Source organism: Taudactylus pleione, unplaced genomic scaffold, assembly GCF_031769625.1.
Source record: "Taudactylus pleione unplaced genomic scaffold, aTauple2 ptg000102l, whole genome shotgun sequence".
NCBI lineage: Eukaryota > Metazoa > Chordata > Amphibia > Anura > Myobatrachidae > Taudactylus > Taudactylus pleione.
This window is the reverse complement of record NW_028284504.1, coordinates 1,756,216-1,769,652: the sequence shown is the minus strand read 5'-3', so window position 1 is coordinate 1,769,652 and position 13,437 is coordinate 1,756,216. Positions and strand designations below refer to the sequence as shown.

Sequence of the window (13,437 nt, the reverse complement as noted above, 5' to 3'; positions counted from 1 at the left end):
AATGAATTGCTTGCAGTGTTCCAATCTGGGAATCTGCCCTATTCTCTATGTTATAATGGTATCATTGAATAGAGAAAAATGTGCAGTCTCTAAGTGACCTCTAAGTAAACTAATTAAAAACAGAACAGTAAAAAGCCTTAACCATTGGATAATAAGGTATACCACATACAAAAATATTTCAAAAAGAGACTGGATGAGGTTGGAAAGGCAGCAATAAAATGGTGAGACAGTCAGTACTGTTAGCACTGAATACGTGACCGTAAGCAGGAGGATAAATGTTTACAGCATTTCTCAAGGCACTGCTGAAAGTATCAGCTACAGCTGTAAACCAACCATGGGCTGTTTAAAATGAGTAGAAATACATTGTTTCTTGTTCTGTTGTTCAGAGAAAGGGCAGCAAGATGTAATTAAAAATTGCTTCTTTTTTATTTAAAGTAATTTTCAATTATTACGTCATCCATCTAAATCAGGGGTAAGGCAGCTATCTTGTGGGCTGGAGACATGAGGCAGTCACCTTGTAGGCTAGACCAATGATTAAGGTGGGCAAGTAAGCGGCCCTCCAGCTGTCCCAGCATGCCTTGCCAAAGTTTTGCTATTTGGCCATGCTAGAACTGCTGCAAGGCATGCCGGGAATTGTAGTTCAGCAGCAGCTGGAGGGCCGCTTATTGCCCACCCCTGCGAGTCTAGCGCCTAGCAGACTGGTATTAGTAAATGGTTACTAGGACTGTGACTGGCAATAGCTACACTTTGTTTCCACGTAGACCAAAATGAATCATCATTCGCAAGGACACCAACAGAGATGCACATCCGCCTAAAGTAGGTTGTCCAGGTGAGTCACAGGTTGTCCTGGCCTAAACTAGAGCTACATTTGACAAAGCCCAATGATAATTCATAGAGGGTAATTCATTAAGTGGTGATGGTCACGAGGTGCCAGCATAACAACTGTTTGTCCAGCACCTCAGGACCACCGATATCTCCAGTTTTGTTTTCTTGCACCCCTGCAATGTTGGGTTACAGCAACAGGCAGTGATGTGCCACGCTGCACGTTACCAGTAAATTAATTGCCCACTTAGGATTGAGGTCTACAGGTTTTTTTCTTTTTTTTAACTGAGCACTTATAATATAGTAAAAAAAAAAGCTAGTGTCTGTTGTGGGATTGATCCCTCACTTAGAAGCCTTAAGGGGCATACACACTAGACAATATGCTCCATGAGCGATGTCGTTAGTGTTTGGCCTTGATCTCCTGGGAAAACGAAATGGAGCATACACACTGAACGATTTCGTTCAGTGACGTCACCCTGCACTTCACCGAACATGCAGCTCCTGAGGATATTGTCAGATTGACCTGCATGTTCAGACAACAGACACCGGGGACAACCCGCGGGAGTGTGCATCTTCCATCGTTTTGAGCATACACATTGGACGATATGAACGATAACAATATCGTTATCATCCACTTTTATCGTCTAGTGTGTATGCACCTTTAAACCGTCTCTACCCTGACAACATAGAGCTGGCAACATCTAATATCCAGAGATACAAATTAATTTAAAAGGTTGAAGGATACAGAAAAGAGTGAAGCTTGAAATATCCAGATGAAGTGTTGGGTTACTTGTAGCCCATGAATATTCAACATGGGTCAGGAAGGGCTGCATCGAGGTTGAGAGATATGTTACAAGGCAATACACACCAAAGCTGCTAACCACTATCATTGCATACACCTTGTCTACTACTTTTTTGGGAAGGTCAATGCTCAAAACTAATGCTGGGTTACACACGGGACGATCTGTTCAGCGAACGAGATCGCTGAACGGTCTCCCTTGAAATTCCTGGTGTGCTGGATGAATGATATTGTTCATCCACACACCAAAAATATCACCAACAATGAACGACCAACAATTACAAACCCCTATGGAAAATGCACGATATCGTCCAGATTGACCTGCATGCATGATGGACGATATTGTTATCGTCCAGCGGGAGCATGCATCGTTGGTCGTTCATTGCATACACACGGAACGATATGAACGATATATGGTTCAATGATATCGTTCATATCGTTACGATATATCGTTCCGTGTGTACGCACCTTAAGTGGTGTGACAAAGTGATGATGTCAAAGTCTAGTGCAAGTTATGCTAACCAGGGAAGAAAGAAGATTTTAGATAAGGAGCCATTTTTATAAATGTAGGAGTCAAGATTAACTTTACAGAGACGGAATATTTACAAACTAAAAAGAACTGGAAAGGTTATATACAACCTGTAAATGTATCTTTTATGCTGGAATGGCACAATGTCATGTGGCATCATACAGGCCTGTACAAATCTCAAGAGCCAGGTAGACACTGTGCCAAACAAAAAAACATAACATGGCTAACAAACTATAAAAGGTCTGTTTAGCTGGAGAATTCAACCTTTATGCAGTTTCTTATGATCAGACTGCCAACACATACAGGTTTAATAACCTTGTTAAAGGTGTAGGAATGTGGTGCGCCGCTCGCCAACAGATAAAGCCAAGCCTAGCTCAGAAAATGATTGCACGCTTGCACTCTTATGGTGCATACACACGGTCAGATTTTTCTTCAGATCTGAACGATAACTATTTAAAAAATCGTTCAATCGTTCATATCTGAAGGAAAATCTGACATATCTGTCAGATGAACGATTTGAACGATGCATGTTCTAGAAGATAACGATATCGGACATCTGAGGTGTTTGCAGTCAGACTTGGACGATTCCATTCATTTAATGCAGTCAAAAATCGTTGAAATCATTCAAATCTTTGGTAAAATCATTCAATTGTTCATCTGACAGTGTGTATGCTCCATTACTACAACTAATATTTTTCACAAATAATTACAGATTGGAACCACTGGTATATCTGGATGCTCACTAAGTAGCCTCTAAAACATGACTACCTTTATATTATGCAGTTGCACCTCAGTGTGCTGCCAACATAGTTCTTGTACAGTCATGGACTCTACAAGATCTCTGAAGGTGTCCTGTGGTATTCGGTACCAGGACATTGCCAGAGGATCTTTTAACTCTTGCAAATTGTGAGGTGGGGCCTCCACGGATCAGACTTCTTGTTCCAACACATACCACCAGAGATGCTCGACTGGATTTAGACCTGGTGGGGGGCAACACCTTGAACTCTGTCATGCTCCTCAAACCACTCTCGAAAAAACTGTACAGTATAGCGGGGCACGTTATCTTGCTAAAATTTACCACTTTCATTGGAGAATACCATTGACATGAAAGGATCTATCTGGTACACAGTGATATTTAGGCAAGTGGTACTGTCAAATAAACATCCACATGAATGACTGGACCTAGGGTTTTCCCAGCAAAAAATTGGCAAAAGAAACACCCCCTCCACCAGCATGTGTTCCTCCCACAAAGCTTCCCTAGCAATATGGTAACCAGCACACACGTAACCACCTGACCATGTGATATAACAGAAAATCGGATTCATTGGACCAGGCAACCTTCTTCCATTAATCCAAGAACCAGTTCTGTCGCTCACATGCCATTGTAGGTGCTTTCGGCGGTGGACAGGGGTCAGCATGAACACTGGCCAGCATTGTGTCGTGACACACAACTTCTGTCACCATTATTGACATTTTCTTTCATTTGTGTCACAACAGCCATTCTTCTGGTTCCTACCAGAAGGGACAGCATTTGTTGATATTTCGTTGACAAGTCTTGACCTCCAACTGTCAGCAATTTGTGTTTTTTTTCATCCTCAGACCACTGTCGGTAGGTGCTCACAACAACTGACCTTGAGCATCCCAAAAGCCTGGTCATTTTGGATATGCTCGGACCTATAATATGGCCCATCTGACCACAATGATTTGGCCTTTATCAAAGTAACTGAAGCCTCTCTGCAAAAAAAATGCTTGTACTTAGTTTTACCCATACTGTATATGATAGCAGCTGCGCGGCAGCATTAATGCCATATATGTGTGCACAAAACAGGTCTGTCCACCTGTCCAAGTCTTCTGAACACTGAGTAACTAATGTCAGCTTACATTGAAATGCACCAGTTGCAAAATAGTCATCGTTATTTGCTACATATGGGAGTGGTCATAATATTTTGGCTCATGTGTCCATGGGGTAAATGCTTTAACCGCCGAAGCGGCATCAGCGCACGTTATGTGCGCCAATACCACTTCTCCCCCCTGTATGATTGAGGGGCTGGGCGGTAAATGTCATTATTGGTGCTGCTATCTACAACAGCCTAGGCTATGTATGAAAGCTCAGTTCGTCTGACCGTTCCACCCGATGCAGCTTGGAGATGCCCTATCCCCACAGCAGGGACAGCACTGTCCCTGCTTTGGCGACTGCCGGCTCCAGGACCTCATGATACTTGCGAGACCCCGTGCATGCTCAGTGGAGCCGGCCAAGACTGAGGCACAGCGCATCAGCACTTGGTTGATGCGCTGTGGACTCTAGCGGGGATCGCCGGAGGGGGGGGTTATCTCTTCCCCGCTCCGGCCGATAAGATGTTAATACATCTCATTGTTAGTGCTTCCTGCTTTGCCTCGGTAAAGAGGCGAAGCGGGAAGCGTTATAGCAGGACGATTACATGCTGCTATAATACAGCTCTCCCTATATCTCTCTAGATATCTATCTATGGCTAGATTCATAATTGGGCGGATGGGCCTACAGCTAAAAATAGGCCCATCATCATGAGAGCATGTTGATGCCCAACTGACTAGCTGGCAGGTCCAGGTTGCCCATAAATCATAAATATTAAAATGGAATTTCTTTTTTCCTTACAAAATGATGCTATTTTTCTACTTTTATGTATTTAGGGAGACATTGGGTGAGTTAGTGTAAGGATTGTACACATCCACATGGCACTGACCACACTCAAATAGCATTGGTCACACCTCCTTCCCTTCTCAGAATAGGCCCTTGATCATTTTCATGTGGCCCTTAATCCAGTCCTGTGCATCCATCTCCAGATGTCTGTCCTTCCATCCACCCATCTCCATCTTGTTTTTTCCCTCAATTTTAATATACTTTCTTTGGTAGCTAAAGGACACATTCCAGTTCTGACCATGGCATATTCTTGTCTACATCTCTCACTTTGCCAGCACTATTACACATAAGACTAGAACAGTCGATAAGAATGATGTCTGGAGAAAGATTAGTTATATTGTTCACTATTAAAATATTAGCTTTTTGTAGATTCAATGAGCAACGGTAAAATCTTTGTTTACCGCGGCTTGACTTAACGCAATTATATCTCATGTTAACATTGATTACTGCTTGTATGTGTTCTGCTTAATGTACTATTCAATTGGAAAAGACTTATGCCAGTGGCCGAGCGGTAAATCTGGCTAGTAATACCCAGCTTAAGTGTGGAGAAAAAAAATGGGGAAATCAGTACACCAAAAAAGTGCAAATAAACATTGGACAAGAGTACAGAGGTCTATTAGTGGCCAAAAGCAAAGTAGTTGGGGCTCTTAAAAGAAGTCAAATGGCTGTTTTTTGTTGTTGTTTTTTTAATAACATTGAAAACAATAATAGAAAGCAGGTGCTTTTTCAGCAAATTTATGCTCAGTGTTTCCCAAACCCACTCCTCAGGGAGCACTAACAGTGCATGTTTTCCAGGGTCTCCTCACAGAATCACAAGTAAAATAATTAGCTCCACCTGTGGATCTTTTAAAACGTGTCAGCTAGTAATGACTACACCTGTACTGTTAGTGTGCCCTGAGGAAGGAGTTTGAAAAAACACTGCTCTAGATAAATATGGGCTTAATAAAAATGCCTGTAACTTGGATTTTTGTATCATTTTAAGCCACTTTTAAAAACTGGTTAAAAAACACCTGTAACTCCCATTTGCAAGCTTAAAAAACACATTTCCCATCTATATAGGACCCCCATGTACCTGTCTCACATCATTTAACCAATTATTCTGCGGTTTGCAGAATTTCCCCCAAAAAATGACATTTCATTACTGGACATATTAAGTTAATTAAAATGTACTAAGTGCCTAATCAATCATTATGGAGTGTCTCCCAGGGGTTCTGAACAAAATCCTGACATTTTTGCCTTATAATAGTAGTGTTCCTTCTAGGGTGGCCAGGGAGCAGGGCGTCACTCAGATAGGGGCACTTTACTGTGCGTGCCTGAAAAAGGGGCGTGGTCACTAGAAAAGGGGCATGTCCTTGAGACGGCGTGTCCTGTAGGGAGCATGTCCTGTAGGGGGGAGTGCCCAGCATTCACGGAGATGCTAGGCCTGCCCCCAAGCTCTCCTGCAGTGTGAAACGATGCCGTGCGAAATCGCAGCCGGGTTATTGCGGCTAATTGATTTCCCCATAGACTAATCTTGTGTAGCAGTGTTACCTGAATTGTTTTAATTATGTTCAATAGTAAGCTCAACCCTTTTTTTTATCTGTATAGTCAATATCAATTAAAGTGTTTTATTATAAATAAAAAAAATTGCTTCTGCTGGCTGGATCATGGAGGACTATTTCCAGACAAGGTAAATGAGTTGCAAGGATTCCAGGAAAAGGTCAGTGATATAGTATCTCCAGGAGAGAGAAATGATGGCAAGTGTTCCAGAATTCTCAATACATTTCAGGAACAAAAGAGTGAAGGTAAATATCTGCTTTAATATACATACAATCAAGGCACCTGTTCAATTCCTTAAAAGCAACCACCACACTAACGCTGGATACAGACTAGGTAAATGGTTGACCAGACGATTGGTAAGTGCATATACATTTACCAATCGTCCGCCCGATATGTCGTGCCTGATGTCACAAATAGACAGCCATTTGAATTTACCCGTCCAGTTGAGCTGTCACTCACCGCTGGGTCCCTGCAGCAAGTGTACGGGTGATCGGCAGGTCGCCTGTACACACCAGCAGATGCACCAATATATCTGCAGATATATCGGCTGCCTGCTGTGCTGCACATTATCAAAAAACTGGAAATGTATGGTACATTCGTCCGTTTGCTCCCAAACGCCAGAAAACGGACAAAAACGGTCGTTCATACAAATTGGTTAAATCGGTTTCATTCACCAACTCATCTGAACAATAATTTTCCTTCATTAAAGAACAAATAGCCGATTGTCATTTGTCCCCAGACATTACTAGATTTTAGTTCCAACCAGCCAAATAGTTGGCTGGTTGGAACGATAATCTTCATAAAAGTGTGGCCATCTTAAGTTTCTTAAGTCCACATCTGAAGACTAATTATTTCCTGAAATATAACCATCAGATATAAAAGTGTAAACGCATCGGTAAGTATAACTACATGCACTTGTTAATTTCAAAATGTCTTTTCACAGTTTGTAAAATGAGAGTGTGTGGAACTATACCTCTTTGACAACTGCTTTTACTCTTTCACATCAAGCATGGGGGAGTTTAAACACATTAGCAGCAGGTAGTGTTATTGCAAGCAGCACTCTGGTATTAATAGACTCATACCCCTTTCAGACATACTGAGATTCCCGGGATTTTGGCCTGCCTCAGCCAAATTTCCCGGGTCTCATGTCTGTGTGAAAGGTACCTACCCGGGAACACGTTCCCGGGTAGTCAACCCTGCAATTGACCAGGGTATTTCCCGACTCTTAAGTCCCGGGAAGTCTACCCTGCTCTAGTGTGAATGGTGCAACCCGGGGATTTTACTCCCGGGCTGCACCAGGCAGCTTCTGATTGGCCCTGGCTCTGACTGAGCCACCGGGGAGGCGGCACCAGCGGCGGTAACAGCGCCCGCACCCACCCTTCCCATACTCCATGTGCAGGGACCAGCTCCTGGCTTATATAGGGCTGCCCCCCCGGATGTAGCCCCCAGCTGCAGGGAACGTGCTGTGGGACCCCGGAATACTCGCTAACCTGACCGCTGCAGCGCTATATATAGAGTGTATAGAGCTGAGTGCATACTAGTAACTGCATGAACCAGATGCAGCTATAAATAATACTAATAATTACCCCCAGGATCATAGAGCTGTGGTACCTACCTGTCCCAGTGGGTGCAGGATGCTCCCTGTTTGCAGACACGACAGCACTGAGAGCAGCGGCCCCCCTGTCTCTGTAATTACCGGCGGTAGCAGCGCCCGCACCTCCCCTTCCCATACTAACCGCCGGCAGCACTGAGATCAGCGGCTCCCCAGTCCTCAGTCCCAGCGGGGGAGCTTTCCGGCTGTCACCAGGCAGAAGCGGAGGGAGAGATTACAGCCTCCCCGTATTCTCACTGCTGCACAGAGCTGCGCTGGGAAACTACAGGTACAGTGTCCCTGTCACTTTCCCCACCTGTCCCTCTGTCACTTTCCCCACCTGTCCCTCTGCACCTTACCATCCACTTTAATAAAACTCTGAAAAACCCTGCTCATGTCTGAAAGGGGTCTACCAGGGAATTTCCCGGGTAGACAGTGTAGTGTGAAAGGGGGGTCTAGACCAAATACCCGGAATTTTTCACAGGAGAAATTCCCGGGTCTGAGCAGGAAATTTCCCGGGTTGTATGTCTGAAAGGGGTATAAGAAACACCTACCTTAGCACAAGAGGAAAGGAAGAGCTGTTTCTACAACTGGATTTTAACATTTTCAACATGACAAAATAGGACAATGGTGAAGGTGATTTGCATCAGTTTATGTTGAAGAAGTGTTGTACAAAATGTCAATGTTCAAGATGTCGACACCAGAATGTGGAAATGCTCTGAATGGCGACATTCAGAATGTCGACGAGGATGGGAGAATGTCGACCATATGTTTTGCAATGAGGTGGTAAGTATCCCTAACCACATCCTAATTCTAAATTGCAGCCAAGCCCTAAATTTGTTAAAAGAGAACAACATTATTGTCGATATTATGTTGTCAACATTCTATTATTGTCGATGCCAACATTCTGAACATATACCATTGTGGGAGAAATTGTTTCACGATAAAGCTATAGGACCCTTCAGTTGGCTGCATTGGTAACGCTTCCAAGAGTCACTTGTTGTCATAAGAAAAATAAACCCTAATTTTTCACTTCCAGATTTAGTTTATGTTTTACAATTTGCTAATCTCTTCCTCACTGCATTACACCAAATAAAGTGCTCTATCTATAAAATAACCCAGCAAAAAAAACAAAAAAAGTTTTGTTGCCAAATACATTTGAACTAATTTAGGGTTGCTGAATTCAAAAATTAAAGTAGTTTCCTTTTTTCGATATGGATCTAGTTCAGATAATGCTTGCATATGGGAATCTATCTAGAACAGGGCTTGACAAATTATTCTAAAATCTAGGAGCCAGGATGAAAGTGTAGGAGCCAGACCACCGCGCCCCCGCCCCCCCAAAAATAAATAAATAAATTAATAATAATAATTACAGGAGTGAGTGAGGAGCACAGCTCTGTGTGTTATGCAAGTGTTATACACACTGCACTAGTCCACAAAATGGTCACAGTTGAATGGATACAGTAAAATGGAGGACCCTCACTGCTCTGCACAGCTCCCCTGCTCCACCCTCCAGTAATAACGGACCACATTTCACATAAAATAATGGTGCCAGAAAGTACAACAAAATCCCCCTCCCTTCATGGTCACACCACTATCCCTCTGAAGCTGCTCCGCAATCCCTGGCCACGCATAGACCCTACTACCGGAGAGCTCTATGCGTCCGGAGATAGGAGACAGTAGACGGCCGGGACGTATAGGAGGATAAGCGTAGACTGGGACAGATAGCAGGGATCAGAGCAGGCCAGGATGGAGAGGATTCGTCAGTGCAGGCCGGGACGGACAGAGGCACTGTGCATGATAGGTACACCGCAATACTATAGGCCCAATGATCAGGATCTGCTTCCTTCCTCACTGCAAAATCTAGTAGCCAGGCAGCAAAATCTGGTAGCCATGGCAACCTGGCTCCCGGGATTTGTCAAGCCCTGATCTAGAAGGTGAGACAAGATAATATTCATTCCACTATCATTCAAGAATATTCGTCCTCCGTATATAAGTGATCGGCCAACCAATCAGCAGTCAGTTGCCCATTGTGTTTTTCTTGTTTCTCGTCTGTGTATCTCAAAAACTAAAGCCAATCCAGCAAAACTGAAGTCCTATATGAATCGGCACCACAAAGTTGCCCCAAAATCGCTCTAATATGATTGGCAATAAAATGAATGTTGATCAGTGTTATCTGTCATGATAGCATGTCAACTTAATTATTTTCCTTTATTTCGAAGGTACTGGCAAAGTACTCAGTGCTGTACAGATGTGTCTCTTGCATCTTTGCTGATCATGCTGCAAACGTGCGCATACATCGCGCCATTTGATTAGCCCCGCCGCGTTCGCACCTGCGTCTCCATAGGATTGCATAGTGCGAACGCAGCTCGCATACCCGTTCGCGGGTGCCCAACTCACGCCATTCGTTGCGCAATTTGACGCACAAGCAGCAAAGATACAAGAGGACACATTTGTACATTGAAGGGATCGAGATGTGAACAAATCATGTACGAGAACCTGAAACAGAAGGAAAAGATGGCCCTGCCAGAATGAAATTACTATATTAGGTATAGAGAAGACCACATGCATAAGGTAGCAGAACAATAATTCTATTTTCATAAAAGAAAACATGGAAGGGGACAATAATACCACTAACAAGCTCAAATAATGAGTTTTTTTAGTCTAAGGGCCTGATTCAGAGATGGACGTAGTCTCAATATTCCTGCAGGTGTCTGAGTCGCACTGCGCATATCCTGAGATGGTCCTGTGGTGGTGCTCACAGAGAATTTATTTCCAAAGCGATTGACAGGTAGGGACTATTTGGGGGAGGTAATGGGTGAGTGGTGATGAAAACACAGGTCATGACCTGTTTGGGGGTGTGTGGCAGACTGTGGTCCTGTACGTTGTTGCAAAAGCTGCAGCGTCCTCACTCCGTCAGCCATTCTGTGTAATCATAGGGTTACTCAGAACTTCGATAATCGACTGATCCGCAACAGATGCTGCGTCTTGTATGCAACGTTTGGATTTGCAAAGCCGCAAACGAGCTGAATTTCATAGTACATAGTACAGGATCCTACTTCTCAACTTCAAGATCTTCCATACATCTGACAATCCCTTGTTCACTAACTCACATATATTATTGCATGCTATTATGGCTTTTTCTTGCTTAAACATCAATGCAATGCTCTATATAAAACCTAATTAAATACAACTACCTGGGGTACACCAGTAACATGATACAGCAGGTCCCCTGATGTTTGGTGAGTGCCAGGTGCTGCTTGCTCACTCATGCTGGCAGTAGTAAACACACTATCTGTATGAAGATAAGTATGTGGTAATTGGAAGAGTCCCCCTATATCAGGGCTCGACAAAACCCGGGGGCCAGGTCGCCATGGCGACCAGATTTGGCTGCCTGGCGACCAGATTTTCAGCAACCCCCGTGCCCTGTAGTGCAGACCACAAGCGCGGTCCACACTACAGAGTAGTCTGACTCTCAACGGCTGTTATAGCAGCTTCCATTACTGGGGGGGCGATGGCCATTACTAGGGACACTGTGAGGGCACTGCATAGGTGGGGGTGGCCGCTACTGGGACACTGTATAGGGGGGGCAGCTACTAGGGGCATTGTATAAGGGGGGTTGTTACTAGGGCACTGCACAGTAGGGCGCTACTACAGGGGGGACTACTAGGGGGGCTACTAGTGGGGGCACTGCACAGCGGGGGACTACTACTGGGGGCACTGCACAGGGGGGGGGGGGGACTACTACTGGGGGCACTGCACGGGGGGACTACTACTGGGGGCACTGCACGGGGGGGACTACTACTGGGGGCACTACTACTGGGGGCACTGCACAGGGGGGGGACTACTACTGGGGGCACTGCACAGGGGGGGGGGGACCTACAACTGGGGGCACTGCACAGGGGGGGGGGGGGGACTACTACTGGGGGCACTGCACGGGGGGACGTGGACTACTACTGGGGGCACTGCACGGGGGGGGGGGACTACTACTGGGGGCACTGCACGGGGGGGACGGGGACTACTACTGGGGGCACTGCACGGGGGGGACGGGGACTACTACTGGGGGCACTGCACGGGGGGGGGACTACTACTGGGGGCACTGCAAGGGGGGGGGCGGGACTACTACTGGGGGCACTGCACGGGGGGGACACTACTACTGGGGGCACTGCACAGGGGGGGGGGGGACACTACTACTGGGGGCACTGCACAGGGGGGGGGGAACACTACTACTGGGGGCACTGCACAGGGGGGGGGGGGACACTACTACTGGGGGCACTGCACAGGGGGGGGGCACTACTACTGGGGGCACTGCACAGGGGGGACTACTACTGGGGGCACTGCACAGGGGGGACTACTACTGGGGGCACTGCACAGGGGGGACTACTACTGGGGGCACTGCACAGGGGGGACTACTACTGGGGGCACTGCACAGGGGGGACTACTACTGGGGGCACTGCACAGGGGGGACTACTACTGGGGGCACTGCACAGGGGGGACTACTACTGGGGGCACTGCACAGGGGGGACTACTACTGGGGGCACTGCACAGGGGGGACTACTACTGGGGGCACTGCACAGGGGGGACTACTACTGGGGGCACTGCATAGAGGTGCCCAAAGCATGTTCTTGCATCTGGGCCCACCACTCTCTGGTTCAGCCACTGCCGGCGGTGGCTTTGCTTGCCCGGGGTTTTTTGGCTGCGGAGGGGTGGTCTTTCTGGGGGTTGGTTGCCTGGAGAGGGGGGTTAGCTGCTTAGTAATGTGGCTGTGGTAGGGTGGTTTACCTAGGGTACCCCGTTAACGGTGTGGCAATGGGGGTTGGCAGTCAGGGGCGTAGGTGCTCAGTAATGCTGCCCTGGGGGATGGGGGGGGGGTCTGGCTCCTACACTTTCATCCTGGCTCCTAGGTTTCAGAAAAATTTGTCAAGCCCTGCCCTATATAGTACATCCTCTCTTGTATTTGGAAATGTGTGTGTAATCAATGAAGCTGTAGAAATAAACTAATGTACACATCTCTAACAATTGTTTTCACTTATCGTGGATTTCTGCTCGCACACCTCTGAGGTGCGTACAGTAATCTGCGAGAAGTAGGGATTTTGGGTACCTTAACTGCAGCATGCCCGGTTTTTGGGCGTCTTAAATGTCACTATAGACGGGAGAAGCTGCTTTATGCTACTATAATCCCCTTTATTTTGGCCGCAACATCCACGATGAATGAGTGTATGCCCAAACTGAATAGCTCCCGTCACTTTAGACAAGAAATGCAGCTGCGATAAAACAATTTAACTCCCCCCAAGAGTTCAGTATGCTGGCTCTATCATTTTAATAGTAGTCTGGGAAATAAATCCATATTCTGTACATCGTAGAATATGCCTTCACATGTTCTGACTGCTTATAGGACTTATTGTAGAATATAAAGTTGACAATGCTTATAGGACATGCACTTCCATTTATGCCATGTGCTACATAGGGGGAATTCAATT

The 13,437-nt window shown here is 45.8% G+C and overlaps 1 protein-coding gene across 5 annotated transcripts in view; it reads right to left on the bottom strand.

Annotated features, from left to right (window-relative positions):
* The window catches only part of GPATCH8 (G-patch domain containing 8), a 65,853-nt gene that overhangs the window by 25,278 nt on the left and 27,138 nt on the right, over positions 1-13,437 (bottom strand). The window lies entirely within an intron of this gene.